The sequence below is a fragment of the Malaclemys terrapin genome, chromosome 2 (assembly GCF_027887155.1).
Source record: "Malaclemys terrapin pileata isolate rMalTer1 chromosome 2, rMalTer1.hap1, whole genome shotgun sequence".
NCBI lineage: Eukaryota > Metazoa > Chordata > Testudines > Emydidae > Malaclemys > Malaclemys terrapin.
This window is the reverse complement of record NC_071506.1, coordinates 239,274,598-239,290,620: the sequence shown is the minus strand read 5'-3', so window position 1 is coordinate 239,290,620 and position 16,023 is coordinate 239,274,598. Positions and strand designations below refer to the sequence as shown.

The following is a 16,023-nucleotide window of genomic DNA, read 5'->3' as shown; positions in this document are numbered from 1 at the left end:
GATGTGGCCCTTCCCTGTGATACAGACAGGGTGTGGCCAAACTCTCCTACTTTGAAATGGAGCATATCCCTGGTGTCTGTCACAGACGTGGATTGCCAGGGATGGATGTGCGGCCTTCCCAGCCACGCTGCAGACGAGGTGTTTATGTCACAGCCTGGATGTGACTTGTGCCACAGACTTGAGCGTGACCCTGATGCTTCTGTGTCACAGTCCAATAACTGAACGTGACACCTGCTACGCTCCCTTTCGGCCGCTGGGTCCCCGCGCCAGGGCCTGGCAGGGATAACTACCCCCTCAGGGAGTGTCTCGCGGGGGAGGGGCTGTCTCTCTCCGCCTCTCTCGCTGAAGATGCGCGGGGCTGGGCTGCAGAGAGGCGGGGAGATGTCAGCGCCAGGGGCGAGGAGGAGGAGGGAAGCGGCTGTGCCCGGGAGGAGCCTGGCCAGCGTGAGGCAGCACATTCTCCCAGCCGCAGGAGCAGCGAACCTGCTGCAGTAAGGGGCACCACAACAAATCGCAGCAGCAGCAGCCATTTGGGATTCAGCCTGTGAACGCCGTGCTCTGTCCACCGCCTTCCTCCCTGCTGCCCGGGGCCGGGGGAGGGCCGCACACAGCCGGAAGCCCATTCGACAGCTGGCGGGGAGCACAGCAAGGTAAAGCCTGGGTGTGCGCGCGCGTCCCTTGGGGTACCACTGGCAGCATCACCGGCCCCAACACTTGCGCTGTGGGATGGGGAAGCTGTGCTCCCGGGATGCAGGGCTTAAAAGCATGGAAGGGTCCGGGCTGCAGCCGCAACGGGGATGAGAAATGCTGAGTCTCCCCCTTTGATCATCTTTCCTACAACTAAAATAAAAAGCATCTAGCCTGCACGCAAAGAAACGGGGGGAGGAGGGGAAAGGCACTGAAAATGCCCCCAACCTGGGAACTGCTCGGGATTCCTCTGCGGTTGCTGACGGGATACAAAGTGGTCTGGTGATTGTAGCGCTCCTCTAAATCTGAGGGTGCTCTCCCCATCTGGACAAAGACCAGGAGAGCGTGTGCAGCAGGGGAGTTACTGGGCTCTCCCACATTTACAACTAGACTGGTCCTGGGCTGTAGAGGGATCAGTCCTGCTAGCAAGGGGATGGACTAGCTGGCATCAGAGAGCTTTTGCAGCTTTGCGCTCTCTTACTCACACTCACTCCCTCTCAAAAACTTTGCCTAGGGTGGGAATTATTAGCCCTGACACATACCTGCCTCCCTATTCTTGTCCCAGTTTACAGCAATACCCACTCATATCAGTGCATCGTCAGAGCAGGTGCCTCCTACTACGCTGGGCTGGGTGGAGAGGAGAGGATATGGTGCTTGGAATAACTTGGTTTGTTTCTCCAGAGGTTAAATAAAAACCGGTTCCTATGTTTAATTTCCTGTTTAATAAAAGGAACAACAGGTTTACTTAAATCCACCAAAGCAAACAGAATTAGCATTCAGTCTTCTGCTATAGCTAGTTTCACAACAGGGTGTGACAGAGTGCTAGGTAGGAAACCCTGAGTCAACACTCTGCTCACAGGAGCTCCAGTCAGGCATAGCAGCTTGTAGCTAAGGAGCCAGACCTGTGCCTAATGTATGGGTAGGGCAGGGCAGAAAGGCTAATTAAGCCATTAGCCAGATCCCACAAATAGGTCCAGGAAGGCAGTGAAAAGGGGAAAGCAGGCAGTCAGAGAGATGGCACTCCCTTTGCTTGTGAAGGTGGTAGGTATGCTGTGAAGGTGGTGGGACTCCATTATAAATAAACTGTAGAGAGAACCAGCACAAGGGTCTCTGCATGGTTTTGTAGATGGAGACAGAAGCAGGACCAAGGAGGCCCTGTGACACCAGGTTAGTAAAGGATGGAATGAGAGGCCATTTTCCTATGATTAGTGAGCTTAAATCAATTTCTCAGTATTTATGTTTTTATAGTTATGTCTGTCCCTACCTGGGAATTCCCAAGATCAGCAGGCAGCATAAGCCCCATCCCCCTCATATATATATATATATATATATATATATATATATATATTATTGTTTGGAATAGCATAGGTATAATAAATATGCCATGCAATACCCTGTCCAGAAGCCTCTCAAATGTGTCCGATGCATTACACAGGTCAAAAGCCATACTTTTAAATTGTCACAGGCCTTGTCCTGGCGTGAAAGCAATTATTTCCCTGTACCTTGGTTCCACTTCCACTTACCAGAATTACTTTTAAGATCCTGTGTGGAAAACCAGACTGAAGTAGCATATGATTGCTCACGTGAGTGTTAATACAGGGTACATTACTCTACCTTAAATACTTATGTCCTATATAATCTAAACAGACTAAAACACCGTAACCTAATGAATACTAGGGATGAAGTGGAAAGGCCTGACGTGTTCTGGGCTTTGGACACTTGCACCTGGTAATTTATCTTGACATAATTTTTGTCTTGATCTCCTTTTTTGTATGAGGAAATAAAATTACCTATAAAACGTGCCAAACTTTCAACAATGCAATTCAGCAAAATGCTATCGGGGGGCGGGGAATCACACAGCTTTCTGAGGCTGAGAATGTTACCAAATCTTCTGGATGGAATTCTATCATCTTTCACTGATGTACCGTATCTTGCTGTTTCTAACATGTCACCTTTTTAAGAAAATGAGGTGTTTTCCTTCTGGGGGAGGCTCCTTCCAAATCTCTTCCTTCCTTTTCACTCCTTTTATGTGCTCAGAAGTCCAGACAGGGCCCCATCCCCCAACTTAATGGGGAGTGATAAAGCTCATCCGTGTTCCTCTGAGCCTCAGCAAGAGGGTTGCTTAACCACAATTGGGAGTGTCAACTCCCCCAAGGGTTGAAATTCTGCCTCAGGGAGCCTCTGCAGTGCTCCCAAGGGAACCATGTTACCACTGGATCATGAGGCTGTCCACATTGCATGCATTTTTCGCCAGTTAAAATCCAAACTTCTTGTCTCATTCTTCCCCTCTCCACATGCACTCCTCAGGGGAGTTCTACCTCTGTGACACATTCCCTTCCTCTTCCCCCCTAACCCACATAAATGCCCCAGGAGGGCTCTGTGGGGCCCTGACTCTGGAGTGGAGGGAGAAGCACAGAGTGGAACCAGCTGGTTTCCTCCAGACTCTATCCCGCATGAAGAGCAGACACCAGCACAAGTTAATATAGCCTGAATCTGAATTGCACTGCTTTCCTCTCCACACTGTGAGAACCTTCTTTCTAAGGACAGCTGCAGTAGAGGGACAACCAGGAAGAGCCAAGGTTACAATTGCTGTGGGAAGACGGTGGCTGGGTGGTAAAGGTGTAGGCAAAGTGCACTCCACCAAATACCCTTTTCTCTCCTTTCAATCTCCGGGTGTTGCAGTTAAGGGTCTGAACTCCTTTCTTCTTCTATCGGCGAGAGGGGGCAATCTACCCCATCCCTTAGTAGTATGTTCCAATGGTGAAACATTTTTTGTTTTATTTCCAATGTGATTTTTTTTTTCTATCTTCAGCTTCCAGCCATTGGATCTCATCATGTCTTGTATCATAGATTGAAAAGCCTTCTTTTATCAGATATCTTTAGAGTAGGTAACCCTAGATCAAGTTCAAGTAACCTTTTTACCTTGTCTTCAGTTAAATAGATTGAGCTCCTTAACTCTTTTGTTGTAAGAGATTGTTTCCAGATCTTGAATCATTCTTGTCTCTTTTCTGAACTCTCACATTTTGCAACATTCTTTTTAAAGTGTGGATACCAGAATTGGACACAGTATTAGAGTAGTGGGCTCACCAGTGCAATATAGTAGGGGGGAACTGTGCGGGGAGGGGATGCTAGTATTACTCTTCCAAGCTCCAGCTGCAATATATGCTCCACTCACTTGAGACATGAAAATGAGCTACTCCTCTGAGGAGATTATGTAGATGTTCAAACTACGGGCTCCCTGTCACAGGGGTTTCAATAGTCTTACGGGCTCTGCTGGGCTCCTTGGGTGTGCATTCCTTGTGGTGGCTCCTGCTTGACTGAGGAAAAACATTAGTGAGGTATCTCCCAATGTCACTTACTTGTGGTGCCAAAATGAGCTGCTGCTACTCTCAGAGTAGATTGTATAGATCTTCATAATATGATCCTTTCTCTTCTTCCTTGCGTGCTTTGCTGAGCCCGGAAGGAGATGTTGACATTTGAAATATCATCATTGACATTTTAAGGTAACACCCACTGACATGAATGGAGCAGTTCACCCCTCACTGATCTATTGTTTCAGGCTCTCTGCAGATGCAGGCAGGCCAGCACTCTTTTTACATTTTCAAGGTTTTCTTTGCAAACATGAGGGCTGGAAACTTCGCCAAGGTCTACACTAGGAGCCAGAAGCAGCACGTGGAGGGGCCACGCAGGGATACTTTCCCCTCCCCCCGCCAGATATCTGCCTTCCATTTGACCCTACTCACTGAAGTGTTGATGTAGCTGGGCAGAGCCCACCCAGTCCCCTGCCACCTGTAGATGCAGTGGGCTGGGTGGGTTTAGCCTGCTTACCTCCTAACAACCAAGTGCCTTCCCCATCTGCATTCTCCATTGGGATGTGAAACAGCTGGTCTAATGGGACCGCAGTCTGCGCTGAGCTCCCCTCCTCCTCATCTCGATCCCTGGGCTGGGCTCTCTTCCACGATGCTCCCAGGCTCACCCTCTCAGGCAAAACAGCTCCCGACCGCAGCCTCACCCTCCTCCTGCAGCTAGTCCACTGGCCAGGCATCCTGTGGGATGGGCCTTCTCACCTGTGAATGGCTCTTCTCTGGCTGCCAGCAAAAGTCCAGCCAAAGTCAGCAGGCAAATTTCAACTTTCCCCAGAGGCGATGTGTGGGGTGGTCATGTGCTCCCCCCAACCCCACCATCAAGAGGTACCGTCATCTCCACTGGGAGCACTTTTTCTGGTATAGGTATACTGGTGTACTCTATTGGCAAAGAAGTCCTAGTGTGGATACAGCTTATATTAGCAAAAAATGGGCTTTTGCCAGTATAGCTTTTTCCAGACCCTTCTGCTGGCACAGCTGTGTTGGTGAGGGACCAAAGCTCTTCAACCCCTGACTGACAGAGCTATACCAGCAGTAGTTTGTAGTGTAGATATGGCCTTGCTTTAAAAACAAACAAATAAATAAATCAAAAATCTGAGATTCTGAAAAACAAGATGGCAGCTGATACGCCATTCTGGACCAATCTAAGTCCTATTGCTACTCGACAGTTCCCTATTTATACATCTAAGGATTGTGTTAGCTCTTTTTGCCACACAACATTTCACTGGGAGCTGATGTTCATTTGACTATCTACCATGATTCCTAAGTTCTTTTTGGTCATTGCTTTCCAGGGTACAGTCCCCCGATCCTGTAAGAGTGACATACAGTCTTTATTCCTAGATATATGACTTTGTATTTTGCTGTATTAAAACATATTTTGTGTGATTGGGCCCGCTCACCAAGTGATCCAGATCACTCTCTGTAAGTGACCTGTTTTCATTTACCACTCCATCAACCTCTGTGCCATCTGCTAAGTTTATCAGCAATGATTTTATATTTTCTTCCCAACCATTGATAAAAACAACGAATAGCAGTGGGCTGTGAACTGATCCTTGTGGAACTCCTCTACAAACACATCCATTTGTTTCCCTGTTAATTCATAGGATTACATACTGGGATCTAAAGCCAGTTTTCTCAACAGTAAGTGCATGGGAAGCTTTTTGCCTCAATAGTATACACAAAACATGGTAAAAAAGGCTTGGTTACAGTAAACATTACAGTAAGAGAGGGCCCAGTGCAGGAGTGACAAAGTTTCTGGAAATCATTTTCTGGGATGATAATGCACCATGGAACAATGTTTAAATTACTGCAATGACTAAGGGCATAGGGCCAAGTCCTGCCCTAAGTGAAGGCAATAAGAGTTTCTCACTGACTTCAGTGAGGGCACAGTCAGGCTCACAGCGTGGTATTGCCGGCACAGAGGGCCCCAGGGGGGCAACAGTGGGGTTCGTTGCCCGGTGTGCTTCGCGCCAATGAACACACCAGCGTGGAGAAGCAGACAAAGTTTATTCAAGAGCTCTGAATAGGCACTAGGAGACCAGCATGTCACAAATCAAGCGCGCTGATACAAGTAGTTTTTTCCCTTCTTATTCTTCCCTTCCCCTCCCCCTCTTCCTTCCCTACCTCCCTCCCTTCCTCCCCCTGTAGCAGTTAAATGACCTTGGCTGTGTAGCTTGTTCACAATGTTCCCTTCTGCAAGTTATCTTGTCCTTTAGCTAGAAGCATGTAGGTTCCCCTTATCACTACCACTTTCCAGCTGCTGGCCTGTGAGGTTAGTAAAGTTTAAGATGGAGGGGCTTTGGTTCACTTTGACCTAGAGCGGGGGGGGCTTCATTGACTCTCATGGTCTTTCACCCCCTCCCCCCCCCGAGTTACCTAGGGTGATGCCTAGTGACACCAACAGTGGTACAGGTAACCAACTATGCACACTATTTGAAAGTATAGGCCTGATCCAAATCCTATTGAAGTCAATAGCAGTCTTTCCACTGACTTACACTGGGCCTGATCCAAAGCCCATTAACAGCTGTGTTTTGCCCTACATACATATAATTGCATTATCTGATGAATAATCAATGTTCAGATGACTCTTGAGTCCCAGCAGTTAATCACAGAGCAAATGTACCTTTTTACCCTATTTTACACTGGGCCCATGCCTGCATATTGGCTCCATGGGCCTGGAGAGAATAGGCTGCATCCTCCTGAGGTATAATCCCTCCCTGAAGTCCTGGTGCTGCTCCATGTCACTTCTTCTTCCCTCGGCACTGTCTAAATGCCCCAGTTTGGCTAATAGAATAATTAATGTTTAAATTAGTAAAGTGAGTGGTTTCATCAGCATCACTCACTAGTAAACAATTATATGGAGACATTTTTAGGAACACTGCTTTGTGTTTCCCAATCCTCCTCCCACATCTCTTCCCTCTCTCCATGTTTCTTTGGGGGTCTCTCACATTTATCAGTTCAGTTGTTAATTGGGGGCAAACACAACCGAAACTATTCCTCGTGTAACATCTAATGAATACAGCAGGATTACCGGTATGTTAAAAAATGTGGAATGACACATTCTTAAGTGCATTGCTCTGTGCTATAGTGATATATAGGACTATGTACTTCTGTCTCTTTATTCATAACAGTAATGTACTGGAAAAGTGCAGTGGAAAATCTCTCACAACACTAACAAAACAAAGTTAGTGCCTTATCTAAACGCATAGGCCTGGTTTTACAATATGTATTACATGCACAAGAGTCCTAGAAGTGTAGGACTGGAAGAGACCTCAGTAAGTCATCTAGTCCAGTCCCCTGCACTCAAGGCAGGACTACATAATAACTAGACCATTCCTGACAGGTGTTTGTCTAATCTGTTCTTAAAAACCTCCAATGATGGAGGTTCCACAACCTCCCTGGGCAATTTTGTTCCAGTGATTAACTACCCTGACAGTTAGGATGCTTTTCCTAATGTCCAGCCTAAACCTCCCTTGCTGCAATTTAAGCCCTTTGCTTCTTGTCCTATCTTCAGAGGTTAATGAGAACAATTTTTCACTCTCCGAACTTTCCTACACATTGGGCTAGTTTGCTCTTTTGCCCTTAATAATGTCTCTCTAAAAAAATGCCAACTTTCTTAAACTGTTTTTCCCCTTAGATTTGCTTCCCATGGGATCTTAACTACCAGCTCCCTGAGTTTGCTGAAGTCTACCTTCTTGAAATCCATGGTCTTTATTTTGCTGTTCTCCCTCCTACCATTCCTTAGAATCATGAACGCTATCATTTCATGATCACTTTCACCCAAGCTGCCTTCCACTTTCAAGTTCTCAACCAGTTCCTCCCTATTTGTCAAAATCAAATCTAGAACAGCCTCTCCCTCTACTTGCTGTCTCCACCTTCTGAAATAAAAAATTGTCTGCAATTCATTCCCGGAACTTGTCAGATAATCCGTGTTAGCTTGTCCATAAGCAATATAAAAGGGCCATCATTTTAATTTGTTGAAGTGTTCAAAGTTATATGGGATGTTGCTTTTTTTTTTTTTTTTTTTTTTTTATTTGGTCAATTTGCTTTCAGTTGCATGTTTGGCTGGTGCTAAACCAAAAAGTATTTTTAATATAACCCTAAAATTAAGGATTTAGATGGAAAAAAGGGCCCCATTTATTCACCCAACTACATTTAGAGATTGACAGATGAAACATTTCAAATGTTGGAGAGAAAAAAATGTTTCTGGATGTTTAAATGTACAAAATCTGTGTGATTTGGGAATTAAAAATGCATACAGATACAATTAAAAAAAATTGTATACAGAAGGTTGAAAACTGTATTACAACTGTGTAAACCCAAAGTAACTCTTCCAAATCTTTAAGAAAATATTACATATTAAGAGAGCTTACTACAAAATTTACACTTACACTTTAAGGCCCTGATCCTGCAAACTTTATCCATGCATGGTTGTTTCATTTAGTTTTATGAATAAAATTACTCATGTGTTTAGACATTTGTAGTACTGGGCCCCAAATATGTGGGTTTAAGTTGTGCAAAATCTTGTTATTATATTATTCCAATAATATAAAAAAATGCTTTTCAGAGATAGGATATCAGAATTACAATTAAGGGCCAGAGTGTGATGTCCTGAGGCATGTGCAGTAATACCACTTACCATGAGTAGTCACATTAAAGTAAATCGGGCTACTTGTGGAGTAAGGGACTACTCAGTGCGAGTAAGAATATTGTAATTTGGTTTTAAATAAATATACAAAAATTAACTGAGAGTACTAATGATTTGTTCAGACTGTCAACCTATTCTTCCCATACTGCACATGGACAAAAATACCCCTAACAACAACCAACCTAAAGAAAATGTAGTTAGTGTTGCATGCAATGCCTGGAGTATTAACAGAGTAGCTTAAAAATCTTTAACCTTTTGGAACTAAATGAGAAATTTGACCTAATCCTATCCCCAAACGTGCAGTTATCTATTCAAGTGCATAATCTGCTGCACTTGGCAAAGCTTGTGAATGTTGTATCCCTGCCTTTTCACTATCTCCAGAATAATAATAAAAAAAATGTGCTGATGGGATCAGAAGGTATTGTAATGAAGACAAAAAAACAGTGATGCCATTCTGCATTTGTGCTGAGAGAGCCCATGGGAAAACTGTCCCATTATTTCCCGCAGTATTTTCTTCTTTGGGGAAAGTTGATTACTTTAATAGTGAGAAAACAGAAGAGAGTCTATATTTTTTTTTTACCCTTATTCGGCCTGTTCAAATGCCTTGGAACACATTATGTAAATTCTGTATTATTTTATATTTACTATTTAGGCCTGGTAATTATAAATTAAAGCCCATTTAGTTTTATCTCACCAGTCTAAGCACAGAAGAACTGAAAAGAGAAGGATAATTGTATTTCCTGTAACTGATAAAGACTAAAATGATAGAAACATTGCAGTTTTTTAGCTAATGCACTTTGAGTCTTGGGCCATGCCTACACTAGCGAGCTTACAGCGGCACAGCTGTACCGACGCCACTGCACCACTGCAAGATCGCTCGTGTAGCCACTCTGTGCCGACAAGAGAGAACTCTGCCATTGACATAATAAAACCACCTCCATAAGAGGTGGTTGCTATGTCAGCGGGAGAAACTCTCCCACCGACATCGCACTGTCCACACTGGCGCTTCTGTTGGTGTAACATGTCGCTCAGAGGGGTGGTTTTTTTCACATTCCTGAGTGACATAAGTTATACCGACAAAAGTGGTAGTGTAGACATGACCTTATAAGTGATCCTTTCTTTACAGTTTACTATAGCTGCGTGATTATTATTTTTTCTTATTTAAAATATTTGTATTAAATAAAATGCATATGAAGACAAAGAAGAAAACAAATATAGAAAGAAATTCTGCATGCCACCAACAAGGTGAACCATTGAAACCAGAACTATTATCTATAATTATAATCCACATATTAGTATTAATCTCACAGATAAAAGAATAAGGACCAAATCCCCTCAGTATTGTTTTTGTAATCTTTCAACTAAACAAAGTTCTTTCCTGAATCTCACATGAATGCAAATGAGGCTTCAGTGAAGTCCAACGGGATTGCATTGGTATAGATGAAGTCAAAACATGGTCTCCCATTTCTATGTACCAATCAATTGGCATCATTTTTGAGACTTAATTTTTCTCATTTGGGCAACAAAAATAATTAGGGGTAACAGCTTCCGTGTAAAGAGATATTAATAGGACTGGGACTTTTCAGCTTGGAAAAGAGACAAGTAAGGGGGGATATGATAGATTGGTGTGGAGAAAGTAAATAAGGAAGTGTTATTTACTCCTTCTCATAACACAAGAACTAGGGGTCACTAAATGAAATTAATAGGCAGCTGGTTAAAAACAAACAAAAGGAAGTATTTCTTCACACATTGCACAGTCAACCTGTGGAACTCTTTTCTAGAGGATGTTGTGAGGGCCAAGATTATAACGGGGTCAAAGAAGAACTAGATAAATTCATGGCAGATAAGATCCATCAATGGCTATTAGCCAGGATGGGCAGGGATGGTGTCTCTGGCCTGTTTGCTAGAAGCTGGGAACGGGCGACAGAGGATTGATCACTTGATGATTACCTGTTCTGTTCATTCCCTTTGGGGCACCTAGCATTGGCCACTGTCGGAAGACAGGATACTGGGTTAAATGGACCATTGGTCTCACACAGTGTGGCCGTTCTTATGTTCCTAAAATAAGACATGCTCTTTGTAAAAAACCAAACTTTTCCTATGATTTCATCGTACCTACTATAAATCACAGATCAGAAACAGAGGTAGTAGGAATGTTTGCCACAGTTGTTGTGCTTGTTATTTGATATCATTAAGCTTGGCAGAATTCTTTTTTTTTTTTTTTTTAAATAATTTCAATTGATAACATCAATCTTTATTTGTAAGTATTTTTTATTATTATCAATTTAAATTTTCACAGTTGCGGGAAATAGTGTGGGAGGGGGTCAGAAAATAAGGCAGGTCAGATGATAATTATTTAATGACAGTAAACACAGGAATTCAAAAGTTAAAACTTTATAACCAGTAAAACACAAATTGTCAAGGTATCACAATATAAAGTAAATAGCCTTAAATCAAACTCTAATAAGTTGTCAGAGAACACACATCTTGAACACAGCTCTTCAGGGCTCTTATACGCTAGTAAGTTCCAACCTGCCACCCAGTGACCTCTTAGCAGTTTCCAGAATAGAAGCTGAACCCTGACACAGGACTCCAGTCCTGAAATCTGATTGGCAGAATGCTGGGGGTCCTGATTGGTTCGCATCATCTACATAAACCCAACACAGGAACAGGAAGTTATCCATGTAACTGGAATCTATCTGCTTTTCAGATACCCAGTTGGAAGAAAGATGGTTTTGTGGACAGGGCATTGAACTAGGACTCAGGCCAAACACACACACACACCAGCTGGTTTACAATATTATTGTTGTTATTTGATTAATGTCAATAACTTATAATGCAGGGGATCATATGGTAGATGCAGTTCCTTTTGACTGCTGACTATCTTGCGTATGATCCCAAGGGACCCTTAATGCTCTGGCACTGCAAAGAGGTCACTTAGCATTGCGTAGGCAGGGCAGCCAGTGTTGCTGCTGGCAGGAGTGGGGCAGGCATCCTTTACTACGGCACCCATATTGGCTCACCATGATGTCATGCAAGCCTTCACTAGTAGTAGCTGATGCCTCCAGTGTGGTGATTGGGGCTGTCCTCTCCCAGCAACTTGGTCCCAAACAAGTATTACACCTATGCACTTCTTACTCAAGGAATCTGACTTCCTCAGAGCTGAACTACAAAATACTTGAAAAGGAATTCCTGATGATAAAAACTATCTCTGCAGAATGGTGGCACTACCTGGAATGAGCTCATCACCCAGTCCAGGTATTCATTGACCATGAAAACCTGGACTACCTATGTAGGGCAAAAGCTTTAAACCAATGGCAGCTTCAGTGGGCCCTATTTTTCTCACAATTCAATTTCATTATCACATACAACCCCGGATCAAAAAATGGCAAGGTGGATGCCCTGTCCTGAATATACAGTACCAATCAACGAGACCTGAGCCAGGAACCAACCCTCATTCTCTCAAACTTTAGCTTTCTCAGTGCAGCTCATCACCAGGATATACGCAGATTGATACGTTCTGTCTCTGCTTCAGAAATTCTGCCTGATTAACAAACTATTATAGATAAGTAACCATATGATTCCTGGGAAGGTATCATGTATGTAAAGGACCACATCAATGTGCTCCCAGGACCCGCAAGGGTCGCAGTTCTGCAACTATGCCATGATTTTCTCCTAGCAGGACAGTTGGGGTACTTCAAGATCCAAAGATTAATATCCCACTCCTTTTGGTGACCCTGGATGCGGCTGACCATATTAATTGCTCCTGCAATGTTTATGCCTGTGCCAAGATCACAAGCCACAAGCCCAGTAATCTCATTCTGCCCTTGGACACCCCATCTTGACACTGGGCAGACATTTCTGTAGATTTTATTGTAAGCATGGAGGGGAAAAATTAGAAAGATTGTAATGACCGGAGTCCAACAAATGTCAGACAGGTTTGATGGTAATTGACCACTTTATCCAAATGACCTACTTATCCCTTGTCAGGCCTCCCCTCTGCTGCAGACAGCCCAGATATGGTTTAGCCAAGTAGTCCACTTCCACGACCTTCCAGAATGTATCACCTCTGATCGGGGGTTTCAATTCATGGCCTGGGTCTGCCACGAAGCCCTGCACTTGGTGGGAATCTGCACGTCTTTCCTCCACTTATCACCCCTAATCCAATGGCCAGGCAGACAGGGCCAACTAGATTCTCAAACAGCATCTGTGATGCTACATTAATCATCAGGAGGAAAATTGGTCCTTACTTCTATCTTATGCAGTTTCCCTACAAAAATGCAGACCATGTATCTATAAGTCAAAGCCCATCTTTTTTCCAATTATGGGTTGGTTCCGCCTGCAATTACCTGTACCATCTCCCAACTTGGCTGCCTCAGACAGGGTGCAGCGGATTTGTCAGGCTTAGGAAGAAGTGAAGAAGCACCTGGCAAAGGCAAGAGCAAACTATAAGCAGCATGCGGACCAGCATCGACAGCAAGGCCCCACCTATGCAGTGGAACAAAAGGTATGGCTCTCTACACACCATCTCTGCATAGACAGACCTGCTCGCAAGCTGGACTTTCGGTTTCTTAGCCTTTTAAGATCCTGTGACAGGCTAATCCAGTCACTTTTGAACTCAACCAAGATTCACCCAGTGTTTCACGTATCATTTTTGAAACCCTACACAGAAAACTCTTTCCATCACAGGACTCAGCCACCTCCTCCACTGGTACAGGTACAGGGGCACAAAGAATATGTGGTTCATGAGATCCTGGACTCAAAATACAAATATGGCAGGCTCTGGTATCTTGTTGATTGGGAGGGGTATGATCGTGAGGAATGCACCTGGGAGCCTGCAGAAAATGTACACACTCCTGCACTTGGGTGGGCTTTCCATAGGAATCACCTCCAAAAGCCTGGTCCATGTCATGCTGAAGGCATCCCTTGGGGAGCGGATGATGTCAGAGGCCACAGGGCTTAAACCCATCTCTGCGGGGCTCTTAGGCACTAAAACATTCCAACCTGCACCCAGTGACCTGCTGAGTGCTGCCAGAATAAAAGCAGAACCCTGACAGAGGACTCCAGTCCTGGAATCTGATTGGCAGAACTTGGGGGGGGGGGTCCTGATTGGTTCACAGCTTCTACATAAACCCAGCACAGGAACAGGAAGTTGTCTATGCAGTTGGAGTCTCCCTGCTTTGGACAGCTTCCCCTACAATACCTGCTCTTGCTACTGTTCTGGTAACCTGACCCTGCCTGACTCTTGGTTTTGCCCTCAGGCTTGCCTTGGACTTTGACCTTCTGGTATGTGACACAGCCTGATTCCTGCTCTGACCACTAGATCAAACCAGCCAGGCTCTGGTTGTGACATAAGTTCTCAAAAAGCATTTATTGGATAAGTTCTTCAAGGAAAAATATGTCCGCCTGCACCTTGTTCTTTATCAGCTGTTTTCCTAGCATTTCTCTTGCTTGGAATTAGGTTAGGAATGTGAAGATTCTTTACATAGTAGACACAGGAACTGGAGTCAAATGGAGCATTTTCTGGGCTTTTGTTTATGTCTGGCTTTCAACCACAGTTTGATAGGAAAGTAGCAAACTGAGATAGTGTGTATAGATATTGTAATCACATATAATGTCTTTGGGGACTATATTGTATAATTGTATGAATGGTTTATGTATTACTGTGGACAGGGATTGTATGCAACTCCATGGGAGGAAGGTTGCCACAGCTCTACCAGGAACTAAGAACAGTCGGGAGTGAATAAACTAAATTACTCAGGTTGTAGCTATTCCAGAGAGGTACCACCCCCTGCGCTGGGTTTTCCAGAGACCAACAGACATTGAAAGGTCTTTTAGCTTAAAAAGGCTGCATTTAAACTGACTTGGACTTTCTGGTCCAGCAAATAGACGGGACCTTCTGTCCAAGAGCTCCCACCGTTGTGGAAGGGCTGGAAGGACTTTGGCTTCCTAGGGCTCCGTAAGACTGATGTGTGACCTCTGGTAAGCTTTTAGCATGTGGATAGGAATTTTTATTGTTTTTATACATTTTCTCTGTAATGCTTTTACCTTAAAAGTAAAAGTGCTTGCTTAGAACAAGCTGTGCGGTAACCTAACTCCTGGCAATATGCTGTTCATAGTTTGCAGAGAGAAAGCACATCAAAGGCACTGGCCTTTAGGCAGATTGGTTTGGTGGGGATATCACAGTATAAGGCAGGGGGCTGTGCAGCCTTAAACTCCCTGGTCAGGAGAGAGAGATAGATGTAGGTCTCCACGCAAGAGAGGTGATGGCTGGGAGCTAGAAATCTTAAGCGGGTGCTCTCGAGGAACCACGGAAAGGGAATACAGGTTCCATTTCCCTGAAACTGGGACAGTGTGGATGGAGTAACAAAGAAATAAATTACCTCACGTGACAGATGTTAGTCATGTCTCTTAGTACACTACTGGAAGGTACTCAGTTACTACTGTGATGAGGGTGGTATAAGAATCTATGTAGAATAGACTAGAATTGCACATGCCATAAAAGGAAATGGTGAATCAAAAACAAATATCATTGAGATGAAAAAACACACAGACAATGAACACAAAAGAAATGAGTTCCCAGACTATAGGACTGGTTCTCTAGTCCAGTGGTTTCCAACCTGTGGACTGGATGTTACTTTGCGAGCCCATTTCCCATCTCTAATATCTCATGGAATTAGATTGGCATATTTACTTGCAGTTGGTTCTTCTCAGATGCCAGGAAAGCCCCTTGTGCTGTTGTGCCAATTTCTGTGATGCCTCAGTTGAAGCACCGTGGGAAATAGCACATAAGACTGTGGCACATCTAATGAGACCCATTAACAAGTGGCTGAATGTGGAGTCAGACTATGAAAAGGTCCAGAATCTTAATCATGTCCACCCCTAATCATAAGTAAAAGCAATCCTTTTGCACTAAATTTTTACAACTAAATAATAAAAGAAATAGGAAACATTACAGCTGGAGAAGAAAAAGTTGACAAAGAATACATTAGCAATCTTATCTTCCACACATGATTACCCATGTTCAATTCCCTGCTCTATCACAGGCTGCTTGTGTCCTTGGGCAAGTCACTAAGAGTACAGCCACACGTGGGCAGCGAGGCTTGACTGAGATAGTAGTGTAGGCATTTGGGTTTGGACTGGAACCTGGGCTCTGAAACCCGATGAGGGGGTGGGTCTCAGAGCCCAGGCTCCAGCCTGAATCGAAATGTCTAACTGCTACTGTTAGCTCTGTAGTGTGAGCCTGAGTCATTGGACTCGGGCTCTGAGACTTACTGCCATGAGTCTTATTTTGCAGTGTAGACATATGCCTCAGTCCCCCATCTG

General features: G+C 44.2%; 1 protein-coding gene across 3 annotated transcripts in view; it reads left to right on the top strand.

Moving 5' to 3' along the window:
* Positions 1-281: 281 nt before the first annotated feature.
* The window catches only part of DYNC1I1 (dynein cytoplasmic 1 intermediate chain 1), a 252,896-nt gene continuing 237,154 nt past the window's right edge, over positions 282-16,023 (top strand). For 2 of the 3 annotated variants that reach the window (XM_054020390.1, XM_054020389.1), the window contains exon 1: positions 283-650. The gene's annotated coding sequence lies outside the window, so the exon portion shown is untranslated. Of the gene's footprint in view, positions 651-16,023 lie in introns of all 3 variants that reach the window. The other variant, XM_054020391.1, reaches the window with a different exon arrangement.